The following is a 15,932-nucleotide window of genomic DNA, read 5'->3' as shown; positions in this document are numbered from 1 at the left end:
CAAAATTTGGGTTGCATGTGATGCGTCTCCAAATTCTCATCTGCACCATTTCTACATGATGTTATCATTTTTAAGATGAAGACAATTGCCACCATTAGTTTCCAGCCAGTTATAATATCCTTGAATCCCTAAGGCATAGCTTCAGTCTGTTAGGTACGTGTTTAAATGGGGATGCACCCTTTTACCCAGGGAAGTCTCTGTAAGGCATTGGTCAAAGAATAGAAAAAACTGAAGCCATTCCTAGGTCAAATTTTAGCTTAATAACTCAAATGGTATTATTTATCCTAAGGGCCTGTATTTAGGTTTCTCTATAGAAAGAGAGCTCATATAGGAGTTAATGTTATATCTATATATGTGTCCATCCCAGGCATGGGCAGAAGACTGATGCATTAGCTGGAGTAGGCAGGAAGCATATGAATCCTCCCTTCCTCTGTTTTTCGTCCTATTCAGGCCCTCAATGGACTGGATGAAACACACTTGTATCCAATCTACTTCACTGAGTCACCAGCTCCAATGCTAATCTCATCTGGAAACACCCAGAGATCATGTTTGATTGGAATATCCACTGGCTCAGTGAAGTTTAAGTGTAAAATTTACCTTCACATCTATTAAGAGTCCATACTTCTGAACACTAGATTGTGTTTTATTGGTAGCTCCACGTAGGAACACAAAGGCAAATTAGTGGAAATTGAACCAGATCACTTAATACGTTTTCTCAGTTCTTCTTTAATAAGGAATTAAATGAGCTAGTACATAGTTCAAGATCACTTAACACTTTGTGAGACTCTGTGGGCCACAAAATCTTGGAAAACACACTTTTCTTGTCCATACAGAGGTTAAGTACTTTAAATGGGAAGATAAATAATATGTACATAAAATTTCTAGTGGAAAGAGCTAGAACAGAGGGAAATATGCTATTCCTATATTTTTGCTTATCCTACCTAATGAAAACAAATAGAGGACTGTATAAGTTACTCCTATTATATAAATTTTTCTGTGATAGAAAACTTCTAATAGAATATTTTATCTTATTAAACTCATTATGTGATTGATGGTAGTAACTCTTTCAAGTTTAATCATCAGAAAATACTATCTATCTTGTCCTCTTAGGCACAGAAAAACTCATCAGCTTGTGACTATTTAATAGAAGGTAACCTTTATATTAATTGCATGAATTTTGCTGACAGCTACATCTTCAGAAGTTAGTGAATAGGCAGGGGTCAGGGACATGCTCTAGGCAGAGATGTCAGGAATAGATTTTGGCAATGTGGCCCTCCTTCCAACTAGTTAATGTGTCCCAAAGTAAGTTTCTAAGTTTTCTGCTATCCTATGTGTACTCTGTAGATAAAAAAATCCTTGCAATTTCCCTTGGACTTTGTGATCATTGTCTTCTTGACAGCTCAACAACTGTAATCCTCCCAATGTCCCATTTTAAAAATAAGCCAGAAGTTTCTTCTATGTATTTTGTCACCTATATTGATTTGCACATGAGTAGAAAAATAAGAATGCACTTATTTCATCTGCCCACCTGACCTGCTAGTCTGCAAGTTCAAGTTAACTCCCTGAACATTTTAGAGTCCCTAGAGAAAAGTGCGCTATCTCTTAACCTCTTCAACGGGCAGGCGTCTTTTCTAATTTTTGGACCATTTATTTTATTTCTCAAACATGCCTTGAGAACCTTCTCAATACCAGACTTAGGAGTAGGCAATGAAATCGCAGAGCTGAATACACATGGTATAATCTCATACCCAAGAATTTTACATTTTAACTTATGGGCTCTAAGGAGTTCACCAAAAGGGCTCTTTATGAAATTTTAAAATAAATTTAGATAGCTTAGATAGAAGTATGAATACTAAATTGGAGTTTGGACTGGAAGCTGTGCTAAAGGCTGATTGTCAAGGCAGAAGACTAATGAATAGTCTAGGGAAAAAAATAAGCTTGAACAGAGGCAGAAGGCTTGGAGACAGAAAAGAGTTATTAAATCTAAGACATACTTCAGAGTTGAATCAACCAGAATCTGGTGATTTCTTGAATATAGGGGATATGTATTATGAGTTTGTAAAAAGTCTGCTGAGGTTTTCAAGAGTACACAAATATAATATATTAAAGGACAATAGAGGAATTAATTAGCAATCACATGAAAAACAACTTTAGCCTTTTATTGATTATTAGCATTTTACAGTGGTTTCATATAAAAGTTTTATTTCCAAGAATCTGCTAACAGTCACTGAAGTCTTTACTCTTTGTTCTATCTTCTAGGAATATTAAGGAGGCATCTACATATTAGGGTAAAGTATTTTTATATGGGAGACATAATGTGCAGAGATTAGGGTAGCTGGGATCATTAGCACTAACTATAGACCCAAAGTATGTTGAATCCAAATGATGGAACCCAGAATAGAAGTATAGTTAGGAACTATTGGGGCAGAGGGGAGGCAAGAGAATTAGAAATGGCTGTTAAAATATAGAGCAAAACTGCATCTTTTAATAAGACTGTTCTGGAGTTCCCTTCATGGCTCAGTGGTTAACAAACCCAGTTAGGATCCATGAGGATGCAGGTTCGAGCCCTGCCTCACTCAGGGCCTTAAGGATCTGGCATTGCCAGGAGCTGTGGTTTATTTCACAGATGCGGCTCCTATGCCCTGAATGTGGCCCTAAAAAAAAAAAAGACTTCTGAAGATAGCTGCCTCTCTAGGAAGTTAGCATTCTAATAAGGTGTACTTTGACAACAAATAAACTAAAAGCTGTTTTTAAAAATCATTATGTTTTCAACTAACTTTGGTTATATACATACATGTATTTTTAAAATCTATTGCTATCTATTTGGGGGGGGGCAGCTTTCTCGGTGGCCACTTTTTCTTTGTACTCAGTATATATTTATTGTTATTATTCACCGAGGTAATGCTAATAAAAACAATCTTAGAAGCGATGGGTTTATTGGATGGTTTTGCTGACATGGATTTAAGTGGGGATAGATTTTGTGGGATGGACTTTCTAAGTACCTGGTATTCCTCCTCCTCCCACATGTTAATGTGTTCTCAGATCAACTGCAGAAAAGAAATATGTGCTCCAAATTTTAACTTGGATAAATAACTGTGGTTAATGAATAAAAATGAACCAACACTCATTACAGAACCCCACTCTTATTTATGTTTTTTTGGCTTTAGTTCAAAAAGCACATAACTTGCTTCCCCAAGAGGATGGTGTTTCCTCTAAAGGGCAGCTCTTATCTTTCTTGACCTGGTGTGGTAGGAATTTCTGTGCTTTTGTTCATCGTGAAATGTACAATTCTCTCCCATTAACATCTGTTTTGAGTCTCTCCTTGGGTTGCTGCCTCTCAGGGCTGCCTGGTATATTTCTAAGATGAAGGGTCTTAGACAGGTTTCCACTTCCTGTCTACTACTGACAGTGGATTTAGGGAGCAACACCTCCATGGTGCTATGAGTCCTAGACATTTTGCCCTTAAAAAGTTTTAAATGCTGGCTTTAGCAGAATATAATATGCAACATGACTTCTCAAGATGGAAAATAACTGTGAGACCCAATTCCCTGGCTGTAGACTACAAGGCTGATGTATGTTTTTATACTTTCTAATATAGACACTTTGGTGGATTGATTGTATTGGTTGTCCTGGTTAATGGCTTCCATATATCTAATATTTGCTTTGTAATTTTGATCATGTCTGATGAGGTTCAGAACACACTACCCTAAAATATGGCATCTTGGGCAAAGTGAGAAATGGCAACTGCAGAAAGGACTATCTGTCCTTTCCCTTCTCCCCTGAATGAAGCAGGTCATAAGACTCTCTTACGAGACCTACACAGAAGAAAGAACCATACTTGACTCTGAAGATGGAGAGATGCTGAACGGAATCCAAACAAATAGGACTTGCTAAGTTTCCTCCAGTTTATTACTCTTGGTTCATACTCTTTCATCCTAACACATTTTCCCATGACTTTCCATTTTTTTGTTAAACCTACTGTAAAAATGCTCAGGTTTAACCCTTTCTTTGAGATCTCTTGTGTCATATAACACTTATGTAATAAATCTCTAAGTCAGTCTAAGAAACAGGGCCCCCATCAGAGAACATAGGAGAGTAATAGGAAAAATAAAGTTTTCTTCCCCTGCATTTCATGCTTAGAATCTGAAAGAGCTATTGCTTTGACCGTTAGATTGCAATAGAACTGATGGCATGCCATTTCTGGGATCAGGTACCAAAGGAGTCACACCATTGCATTCTCTCTATGCAATCCTTGTCTGTGACATGATACAAAGCTGGGTCTAGACTGTTGGAGAAGCTGAGACCACAGGGAGCACAGATGGGAACCCATGCTAAGGTCATCCTAAATTATCAAGCCCTCGGGAGTCTTCCAATTACTCACAGACAAATGATTAATTTTAACCAAGATAAGCTAAGCCTGGATCAGATCAGTAGCATCACCCAGCTAACCTATGGACTCATAAACAATGATAAATGTTTATTGTCAAATGCCATTGAGGTTTTCTGGTAGATTGTTGTAAACATGGCTTATAAAAGATAATTCATAAAGGAACTGAATATGAATTATAAATCCTAAATATCAAATATGTTATATGACAGTGTGGGCCTTTAAAAAAGTTGAATTTACATTTCATTTTAAGTCTTGTGTGGTAGTAATTTTATTGCTAAGATCAAAAAATTGCATCCTCTAATTAGCTTTATTTATTTATTTATTTATTTATTTTGTCTTTTTGTCTTTTCTAGGGCTGCACCAGCAGTATATGGAGGTTCCCAGGCTGGGGTCTAATTGTTGCTGTAGCCACCGGCCTACACCATGGCACAGCAATGTGGGATCCCAGCCGTGTCTTCGACCTACACCACAAATCACATCAACGCTGGATCCTTAACACACTGAGCGAGCCCAGGGATTGAACCCACAACCTCATTGTTGCTAGTTGGATTCGTTAACCACTGAGCCATGACGGGAACTCTCTCTAATTATCTTTAAAAGTCTCAAAGTAAATATGGGGGTGGGATATGGAGAGCCCAACATGTAATGAGAGCTGCTGTTTGGATTATGGGACCTCTTCTAAAATTTTTTAAAAATTATAATTGATTTATAATGTTCCAATTTCTTCTGTATAGCAAAGTGACCCAATCATACATATATAAACTTTTTTTTTTTTGTATTATCTTCCATCATGTCCTATTCTGAGAGATTGGATATATTTCTCTGTGCTATACAGTAGAACCTCCTTGCTTATCCATTCTAAATGTAGTAGTTTGCACCTATTAACAGCAAACTCCTAGTCCATCCCACTCACTCCCTCTTGGCAACCGTAGTCTGTTCTCCATGTCCAAGTCTGTTTCTACCCTGTAGGTAGGTTCATTTGTTCCATATGCTAGATTCCACATATAACTGATATCATATGGTATCTGTCTTTCTCTTTCTGACTTATTTCACTTAGTTGAGTATCTCTAGTTGCATTCTTTTTGCTGTGAATGGAATTATTTTGTTCTTTTTTTATGGTTGAGTAGTATTCCATTGTGTATATATACCATATCTTCTTATCTATTCATCTGCCAATGGGCATTTAAGTTGTTTCCATGTCTTGGTTATTGTGAATAGTGCTCAGTGAACATAGATAGGGGTGCATGTATCTTTTTGAATGACAAATTTTTCACGCTCTCTTGCCTCAGATGATTGTCTTGGCCCTTGTTGAAGTGTTTGCTCTCTGGTCTCCAGGGGTTTAGTGCCAGTGCTCATGCTCTGCTTTCTCTGTTTTCCCTTCAGAGTATTTATTCTGATGGATTATTTCACAACCATCAACTTTCCAACAAATTTCTGTTAGCTAAATATAGCCCAGGGGAGCCCAGAGGCACTTTCTAAAGTTTTTATTTATTCTACATTAATTACACCTAGAAAGCTCCCAATATTACTGAACTTATAATTCATACGTGCAAAAATAAACACAACATATTTGAAAATTTATCTTCATTATATTTTCAAGCTAACGAGATTGTGAGATATACCATTATACTTTTATTGAAGAATTATATGTAAGATATTATGTCATTTATGTAGTTAAAACAGTAATTACAGACATACATTCTCCTTTTAGAACCAGGAAACCTTATCCTCTAATATGTTATGACCTAACTGATTCCAAGATACTTATTTCTTATCATTTGTTTATCCTTAAGTGTTCTATAATTGGAAAAATACTGTTTATATGAGGAATGGTAGAACGTCTCCCTTTAATCTTTTATCGATGGATATTTTTTGGATCTGGATTGTTAAATACCATGTGAATACTCAAAAAATACTCGACTGAAGGGTTTCAGTAAAAGTTTTATTCTTCTGGCCATCATTAGATTTAATTTTGGTTGTAGGACTATCATCGCTCGTGTTGTCTAGGCGGTAAAATCTCTCTCTATCACAGAGGAATGGGTCTTATCACGTTTCTAATTGGTTTTCCCCAAGAGGTCAATTTTCCTTACCTCAGCAGTCTCCATCAGAGTGTATGTCAAAGCCCCTCTGATGACTATTGTGCAGAAAGGAAATAGAGGTCCATAAAAACATCATCATGCAATGTAAACTCATAATATACTGTTTATTGGGGAAATTTTTACAAGCAGAGAAGTGGCAGGACACATATAACCCCATAAGCTTTAATCATCCATTAGTGATATGTGTTTAGATTTATACTATTTGAACTGGACATACCATGAAAAATGTGCCAGCAAAGGGACCTCTCCTCCCTAACTGTAGATACTTAAAGCAAAAGAAGATTAAGAAAGTATCAGCAATTATGTAATAATAGAGCTTCCCCGGAAAGGAAATGGCCTTGTGAGAAAGAAAGATGCCTTCCTTTTTCAGCCTGTTCTTCCAATACTTAAATAAAGCTGGCTAAATCACCTCTTTAATAGACTACAGGGTAGGGGAAGAAAACAAGCCTCTCTTTCTGGATTACTCTGTTTTCAATTTAAACCATGGAATAAATTTCCCCTGTCATATTGTAGTTATGCCTTTGATAGGGATGGAGTAGGATAGTTACATGGATAGTTCTAGAAGTCCCAGTGAGGGACCATAGATAGACAGGAAAACCTAGGGAATTTTGGGAGACCACTGTAAGTTAACAGTTTTTCAAGAAACCATCAGAATCAGGCAGACTTGCTTGACTAGTGGAGACAGGAGATATGCCTAAGGTCATTGGGTGGGGGCGTGGGCTGAAGCCTGCATTCAGGTTCAGACTAAGGGCAGGAATTTAAGGACCATCCTTCTGCTGATTTGAATAAGCACCAGGACAGTCCTAGTTTGACCTTATAGGGTCAAATACTCTCTTACTGGATACCAAGGAGGAGCTATTACTTGAAGAAAGAGGAAGAGGCTGTCTTTTCCCACCCTCACTCCCCTTGGATAAAACTGTAGCCCACATAATCCTAAGGGCAGAGCCTCTTTGCCTGCATGCTTGTATCTCTCACAAGCATCCCATCTTAATAAATCTATTTCTCTTGCCTATCACTTTGTCTCTCATTGAATTCCTTCTGTGCTGAGAAAGGAAGAACCTGAACCTCAGTAAGTCCAGACACCAAGTGAGTGATTTTAATTTAAAAACTGTAGTACCGAGTCCCAATCTGGGTTTTGGCTGGGTTCAAGTCATTAGCGCTGTCAGTTTCACCTTGACCATCTCATATGAAATTATAAAGGCAGATGGCCTAAGATTTTAGGAAATTGCCCCAATAGCAGTGTTATAAAGTATTGAAGAATAAGGGTGTTAAGAGGAAAAGTAATAAGGAGGCAAGAGGTAAACAAAGGGCTGTGGTTCCCTTCTCTCTTATTACTAGACAGATGGCTCCTGGGAAAGGAAAAAACACAACAAAACAAAAGAAAACAAAACAAAACAGGTTATCCAATCAAATCTCCTTGTGAACATGCTGAAAACAGTGCTGTGTGCTAGCAATAAAGTACTCACCTCTGGAATATTCATAGCATTCCTCATTTAAGGATTGCTTATAGTAAACAATTTTAGAGTTTACGGATTTATGAGGCATGGCTTCCTAGAAAAGCATCATGTAAGGTGTGCAACATCCTGAGTATAAAAATAGCAAAGTTTCATAACTTAAATCCTCCCCGAAGGGTGAAGGAGTTCACATGTCATTTACTCCACCCATCATGCGGAGCCAAACAGTGTGGTCCATATAGAAAAGGAAATAGTGGGGAGCCACCCTCATTGTCCAAGACTTCTTCCTGCTTGCTTTGTGCCTCTCCATTGCTTACAACTTAGAAACCAGTAGGGAACTTGATCCAGGGGAAGATCTACCATTGCATAATTTTTATAATTTGATCCTTTGTTCTGGCTCAAGCAGGAAACAGAATAAGGTATCAACCTCGTATTCTATTTCACAAAAAGGAAAGTTTTCCTTCTGGTTGCTTGGATCTTCCACATGTGTGCCCTTGACTCCTCAGGATCCTCACTCTTACTCTCATTCCCCCGCCCACCCCCGTACTGTTCCTTTAAGGTGTTACCTTGGTCTCTTCTGGGGGGAAATATAAATCACGCATGAAGAATCACAACACATCAGCCCTCTCATCTCTCTTGGTGTCTTGTTTAATCGGCAGCTCAAGGCACACAGTACACTAATGATTTTATCCTCTGAACAGTTTTCTTTTAAGGGAGGAAGAGTTCTCAACTCTGGGTTTACTAGTTCCACTTTAAGTGGGGTGGGGGAGGAAGAGAAGAAACTCAGTGAATAGGTGTGTGTGCCCTTGGGCAGGCATAAGGAAGAAAAAGGCTTTTGTTCCAGGTAAATTAGAAATCAAACACAGATTGTTACCAAAGGGATCAGTTTCCTCCTGAAGAGCTTCCTATTTAATCTAAATGAGAAATTCATTTATTTAAAACACAACTTCAAAAACGATTTTAAAAAATGAATATACTGGATCTTTCTTTTCCTTTGGAAGATACATATCCCCTCATTTCCTTTTCATAAAAAGAATGCTTTAGGAGTTCCCTCGAGGTGCAGTGGGTTAAGAATCCAGCATTGTCACTGCTATGGCTCTGGTTACAGCTGTGGTGTGGGTTTGATCCCTGGCCTGGGAACTTCTGCAAACCATGAGCACTGCCAAAAAAAAAAAAAAAAAAAAAGAGTGCTTTAGGTACACAAAAATGAGATGTCACTAGATTCAAGGTACTTTTCTCCCATTAGTAGATTCCTACCTTTTACTTGTTTTTTTTAGGGCAGCACTGCAGCATATGGAAGTTCCCAGGCTAGGGCTTGGATGGGAGCTACTACTGCTGGCCTACACCAAGGCCATAGCAACTCCAGATCTGAGCTGCATCTGTGACCTACACCACGGCTCACAGCAACAATGGATCCTTAACCTACTGATGGAGGCCAGGGATTGAACGTGCATCCTCATGGATACCAGACAGATTCATTTCTGCTGAGCCATGACAGGAAATCCTGTAGATTCCTATCTTGTTTGTAGAAGAGGAGGTTGAAGTATCCACTTCTCTTTATTTTACAAATTTGTGTATAGAGGACCTTGAGTAAAAAACTCACAAAACTTCTGACACCAGAGGCATGGCTTTTCCACACTAAACAGCCCTCTACTTCTCTGCAAACACTGATTGGATGTCCTCCAATTTAATTCAGTTCTGATTAACTACCTGGGACAACACAGACCCCACAGGTTAAGGGCTCAGTCCCATGAGACTGCTCCTGCTTTAGACACCCATTCCAAGTAGTGAGTCCTCCGATTATTCACACTTCTTTCTGATGTGGCCACAAATCAGGGGTTCCCAAGACCCACACTTCTTATTCCATAATTTGTTATAATCATTCGTTCTGGAAAACACTTTTCTCACTAGCATCAGTTTAGTATAAGTATATTATAAAGGATGCAAGAGAACAGTCATATGAAAAGGTACATAGCATGAGGCCTGGAAGGTCCTGAGTGTGGGAGCTTCTGTGCCTGTGGAGTTGTGGTTTGATACCCTCCTGATATGTGTATATGTTCACCAATCTGTAAGCTCTTCAACTCCTGCCATTCAGGGTTTTTGTGAAGGTTCCTTTACAGAGACCTGGCAGATTAAACCATTGGCCAGTGATGATTAACTCAATCATCTCCCTTCCCCAGAGGTCAAGAAGGCGGGACTGAAAAATCCCAGCCCTTGCATCAACTGATTGGTTCCTCTGGCAACCAGCCTCCATTCTGGAGTTCTGTAGGGACCCATCAAGAGACACCTCATTGGACTTTCCGCGTGGCTCACAAGAGACACCTCATTAACATAAACTCAGAAGTGGTGGAAAGGGGCTTATTATACATAACCAAAGATGCCTCTCTCAACCTTATCACTCAGGAAAAGCATGAGAGTTTTAGGAGCTCTGTGTCAGCAACTGGGGATCAAAGACCAAATAGATATTTCTTATTAATTCACAGTATTACACTGGGTGTGCCTTGGTGTCAGGCTGTTTCCTGACCCTCAAATTGAAAAGAAGAATCCCTTAATAAATTCAGCAAAGTAACAGGATATAAGATTAACATTCAGAAGTCAGTTGCATTTCTGTATACCAGCAATGAAATATTAGAAAAGGAATACAAACATACGATACCTTTTAAAATTGCACCTCATAAAATCAAATACCTCGGAATACACCTGACCAAGGAGGTAAAGGACCTATATACCGAGAACTATAAAACTTTAATCAAAGAAATCAAAGAAGATGTAAAGAAATGGAAAGATAGTCCATGTTCCTGGGTTGGAAAAATCAACATTGTAAAAATGGCCATACTACCCAAAGCAATCTACAGATTCAATGCAATCCCTATCCAATTACCCAGGACATTTTTCACAGAACTAGAACAAACAATCCAAACATTTATATGGAACCACAAAAGACCCAGAATCGCCAAAGCAATCCTGAGAAACAAAAACCAAGCAGGAGGCAGAACTCTCCCAGACTTCAAGAAATACTACAAAGCCACAGTCATCAAAACAGTGTGGTACTGGTATCAAAACAGACAGACAGACCAATGGAACAGAATAGAGAACCCGGAAATAAACCCTGACACCTACGGTCAATTCATCTTTGACAAGGGAGGCAAGAACATCAAATGGGAAAAAGAAAGTCTATTCAGCAAGCATTGCTGGGAAACCTGGACAGCTGCATGCAAAGCAATGAAACTAGAACACACCCTCACACCATGCACAAAAATCAACTCCAAATGGCTGAAAGACTTAAATATACGACAGGACACCATCAAACTCCTAGAAGAAAACATAGGCAAAACACTCTCTGACATCAACATCATGAATATTTTCTCAGGTCAGGCTCCCAAAGCAAGAGAAATTAGAGCACAAATAAACCCATGGGACCTCATCAAACTGAAAAGCTTTTGCACAGCAAAGGAAACCCAAAAGAAAACAAAAAGACAACTTACAGAATGGGAGAAAATAGTTTCAAATGATGCAACCGACAAGGGCTTAATCTCTAGAATATATAAACAACTTATACAACCCAGCAGCAAAAAAAGCCAATCAATCAATGGAAAAATGGGACAAAGACCTGAATAGACTGTTCTCCAAAGAAGATATACAGATGGCCAACAAACACATGAAAAAATGCTCAACATCGCTGGTTATAAGAGAAATGCAAAACTACCATGAGATATCACCTCACACCAGTCAGAATGGCCATCATGAATAATTCCACAAATAACAAGTGCTGGAGGGGCTGTGGAGAAAAGGGAACCCTCCTGCACTGTTGGTGGGAATGTCAACTGGTACAGCCACTATGGAGAACAGTTTGGAGATACCATAGAAATCTATACATAGAACTTCCATATGACCCCGCAATCCCACTCTTGGGCATCTATCCGGACAAAACTCTACTTAAAAGAGACACATGCACCCACATGTTCATTGCAGCCCTATTCACAATAGCCAGGACATGGAAACAACCCAAATGTCCATCAACAGATGATTGGATTCGGAAGAAGTGGTATATATACACAATGGAATACTACTCAGCCATAAAAAGAATGACATAATGCCATTTGCAGCAACATGGATGGAACTAGAGAATCTCATACTGAGTGAAATGAGCCAGAAAGACAAAGACAAATACCATATGATATCACTCATAACTGGAATCTAATATCCAGCACAAATGAACATCTCCTTAGAAAAGAAAATCATGGACTTGGAGAAGAGACTTGTGGCTGCCTGATGGGAAGGGGAGGGAGTGGGAGGGATCGGGAGCTTGGGCTTATCAGACACAACTTAGAATAGATCTACAAGGAGGTCCTGCTGAATAGCATTGAGAACTTTGTCTCATGTTGCAACAGAAGAAAGGGTGGGGGGAAAAATGTAATTGTAATGTATACATGTAAGGATAACCTGACCCCCTTGCTGTACAGTGGGAAAATAAAAAAATTATAAAAAAAAAAAAAGAAAAGAAGAATCCTTTCCCCACCCTGCCTTATAGAGCTCTATGAAGAACAAGTCAAATAATGTCCAAGCTCTTTGGAAAACATACAGTGCTTTAAAAATGTAATGGTCATGGATATATCCATAAAGTCAATATCAACTGCAGGATGTCCTAGCCCTTTATATCTAGAGATGGTTAACTAAAATTCTAGTACCAGAGTTCCTGCTGTGGTGAACGGCATCGGCCAGGGCTCAGGTTCAATCCCCCGCCCAGTACATTAAGTTAGATGATCCAGCGTTCCTGCAGCTGTGGCGTAGGCTGCAAAGGTAGCTTGGATCTGATCCCTGGCCTGGGAACTCCATATGCCATGGGGCAGCCAAAAAAAAAAAAAAAAAAAAATTTCCCAGGACCTAATTCCACAGAAATTCAAAGCAATCTCTAGGATTTTCCCCAAACCTCAAGGGTGACTATCTCTTTGAGCCTTCCCCTGCTACGGCAGTCTATTTTTTTAAATACCATGAAATTCAGGCTCTTTTTGTATTTTTCATAATGCTAAGTAGTAAGTCAAGTCATAACCAAGCATTCACAAGTGTGTTAGGCTTTAGTGAATACTTGATTGCGCTGATCTCTTAAATAGGGAAAGGTTTACATGATAGCAGTCAAATCACTTATAATTCAGCACCTTCATCCCTGGTCCTGAAGTGTTCTGATTACAAAGTAAAGAGGAAACGCCACTGATTATTTCTCCATGTTGTCCTGTATCTCATACACTCTTTTTAGCTCTTTTCTTTTCTTCCCGCCTTCTTTGATGGTCTCTTTGTCTGCTCCAACATTTCAGAAGCAGAATAAATTGATCTCCTCCTTTCATAAAGAACACTTTGCTCAGAACTGTGTCCAGTCTCTTGGGATAGAACATGATGGGGGATGATAGGAGAAAAGGAATGTATAAACATGTATGACCGGGTCACTTTGCTATAGAGCAGAGATTGGCACAATATTGTAAATCAACTATACTTTAATAAAAAAAAATAAGAACAGTTTGCCCATATTTCACAAGAGGCTTATCAATGTGTTTTCCAAGCAAATACATTTCCTTCTAAGAAATAATCATTAGAACTAGCTCTTAATAAAATATTTTTTAATTTATAGATAAAATTTATAGATTCAACACTAGGAGTTGAAAACTACAATCTTTCTGCCATATTTTCTAATCCTCACAATAACCCTGTTAGCTAAATGGTTATCTTCATTTTCCTTCTGAGGACATTGAGTCACAAAGAGATTAAATTCCTTGCCTTATAGAAGACAACTAATAGATGGGGGAAACCATTTCAACGCTAAGCAACCTGATTCCTAGTTTTTCCTCTTAATCATTACACTAATGATTTGTGCAGAATTTATTAAACATTGGTATTTTAGAATGCAAATAAATGTTTTTTTTCTTAAAGATGAATAAAATATAACATTTATGGAGCGAAGAAGAGTGTATTAGCCCCATCTCAGAAATAGAGGTTTACTCCATGCTAAAGATACTAAGAGGTATCTTAGTGCCTCTTTAGACATAGAAATTTATTTTTACTAGCTTCTTTTGATGGAGAACCTGGACATGGGATTTGCTACTGTTGTTCTATTCAAAACAGCAATTTGAGAATTCTTCCTTTAATATTGTACATTGACTACCTTTAAGAAAGATTGTCCAGGCGTTCCCTGATGGCTCACTAGGTTAAGGATCTGGCATTGTCACTAGTGGCTCTTGTTATTGCTGTGGCCCAGGTTCAATCTCTGGCCTGGGAATTACTACATACCCTGGATTTGGCTAAAGAAAAAACATTAAAAAAGTATCCAGTTGATTTTTTATAAGTATTTTATTTTTAAAAAGTCTAAAATTTATTAATGGTTTAAAATATAAACATAGGAGTTCCCCATCATGGTGCAGTGGTTAACGAATCCGACTAGGAACCATGAAGTTGCGGGTTTGATTCCTGGCCTTGTTCAGTAGGTTAAGGATCGGTGTTGCCATGAGCTGTGGTGTAGGTTGCACACATGGCTCGGATCTGGCGTTGCTGTGGCTCTGGCTGAGGCTGGCAGCTACAGCTCCGATTAGACCCCTAGCCTGGGAACCTCCATATGCCATGGGAGTGGCCCAAGAAATGGCAAAAAGACAAAAAAATAAAAATAAAAATAAAAATAATAAAATATAAACATAAAATTAAAACAGATTTCTCTTTTGTTTTATTTAGAGGATATTAAATTACTCTCATGACTGATAGACTTATCTGATCCAGAAAATTATGGTGTTGAGGTTTTAAAACACTTAGCAACTAAATTTCCATGTTATGTCATATATATGTTAATAATTTACATGAAAATTTAAGGTCAGAAAAGCTGACTCTAGAGTAAGGGCTTTAAGATTTAATTTGATCCACAACTTGTCTTTTTCCAATTGGTCTAAGCTGAATACTCAACTAAAATAAGCATAAAATTTCCCTTGTAGATATGTGTGCTAAAGTCAAGGATGAACTGAAGGACACAAGTATAGATTTTGTCATTTGCTAGATTCTATTTTTAGAGCTTGAAAGAAACCAAAGAATATTTACTAGGAACATTATTGATGAAATTTAAAAAATTATGTCAATAAAATTTTTATACATTTTATTGGTAAAATAAATATTAATAACATTTTCAGGCAGATTGTTCATTTTATAAGCTATAGATTTTATTTTATTTTATTTTTTGGCCATACAAGTGGCATATGGAAGTTTCTATGCTAGGTATTGAATTCTAGCCGCAGCTGCAACCTATGCCCCAGCTGTGGCATGCCAGATCCTCAGCCCACTGTGCTGGGTCAGGGATCAAACCTGTGTCCCAATGCTCCAGAGACGCCACCAATCCCATTGCACCACAGTGGGAACTGCAGAACTACTTCTGTTTTTGATCTCTTGTTTTATTTTCCCAGTGGAAGTGTAATTACTTTTATGCCTCATTGATAGAAGTGAATCGAAACCAAATCTTCTATACAGTTAGGGATGGTTTCTTCCCCTAAAACATGGCTTAGGGAACAAATTTGATATTTTTCAGAAACTAGCTCTAAGACTGGTTCATAACAAATTCAGCTGAATATCTCAGTAAGTAGATATTTTACATTTTTTTTTTTTAATTTTTTTGCCTTTTCTAGGGCCACTCCCGCGGCATATGGAGGTTCCCAGGCCAGGGGTCGAAACGGAGCTATAGCCGCCGGCCTACGCCAGAGCCACAGCAACGCGGGATCCAAGCCGCGTCTGCAACCCACACCACAGCTCACGGCAACGCTGAGCAAGGGCAGGGACTGAACCCGCAACCTCATGGTTCCTAGTCGGATTCATTAAGCACTGAGCCACGACGGGAACTCCCACAAATGTTTTTTTCTGTGAATGAGCGAATACATTGGCTAATGTTTTGTGGGTAAACTGAAATATAATCGTACAACTAAAATCACCAGACTGAGTGGAAATGTTACAGTTTCTAGGTATTTGGAT

The sequence above is a fragment of the Phacochoerus africanus genome, chromosome 10 (assembly GCF_016906955.1).
Source record: "Phacochoerus africanus isolate WHEZ1 chromosome 10, ROS_Pafr_v1, whole genome shotgun sequence".
NCBI lineage: Eukaryota > Metazoa > Chordata > Mammalia > Artiodactyla > Suidae > Phacochoerus > Phacochoerus africanus.
Note: the sequence above shows the minus strand (reverse complement) of the source record.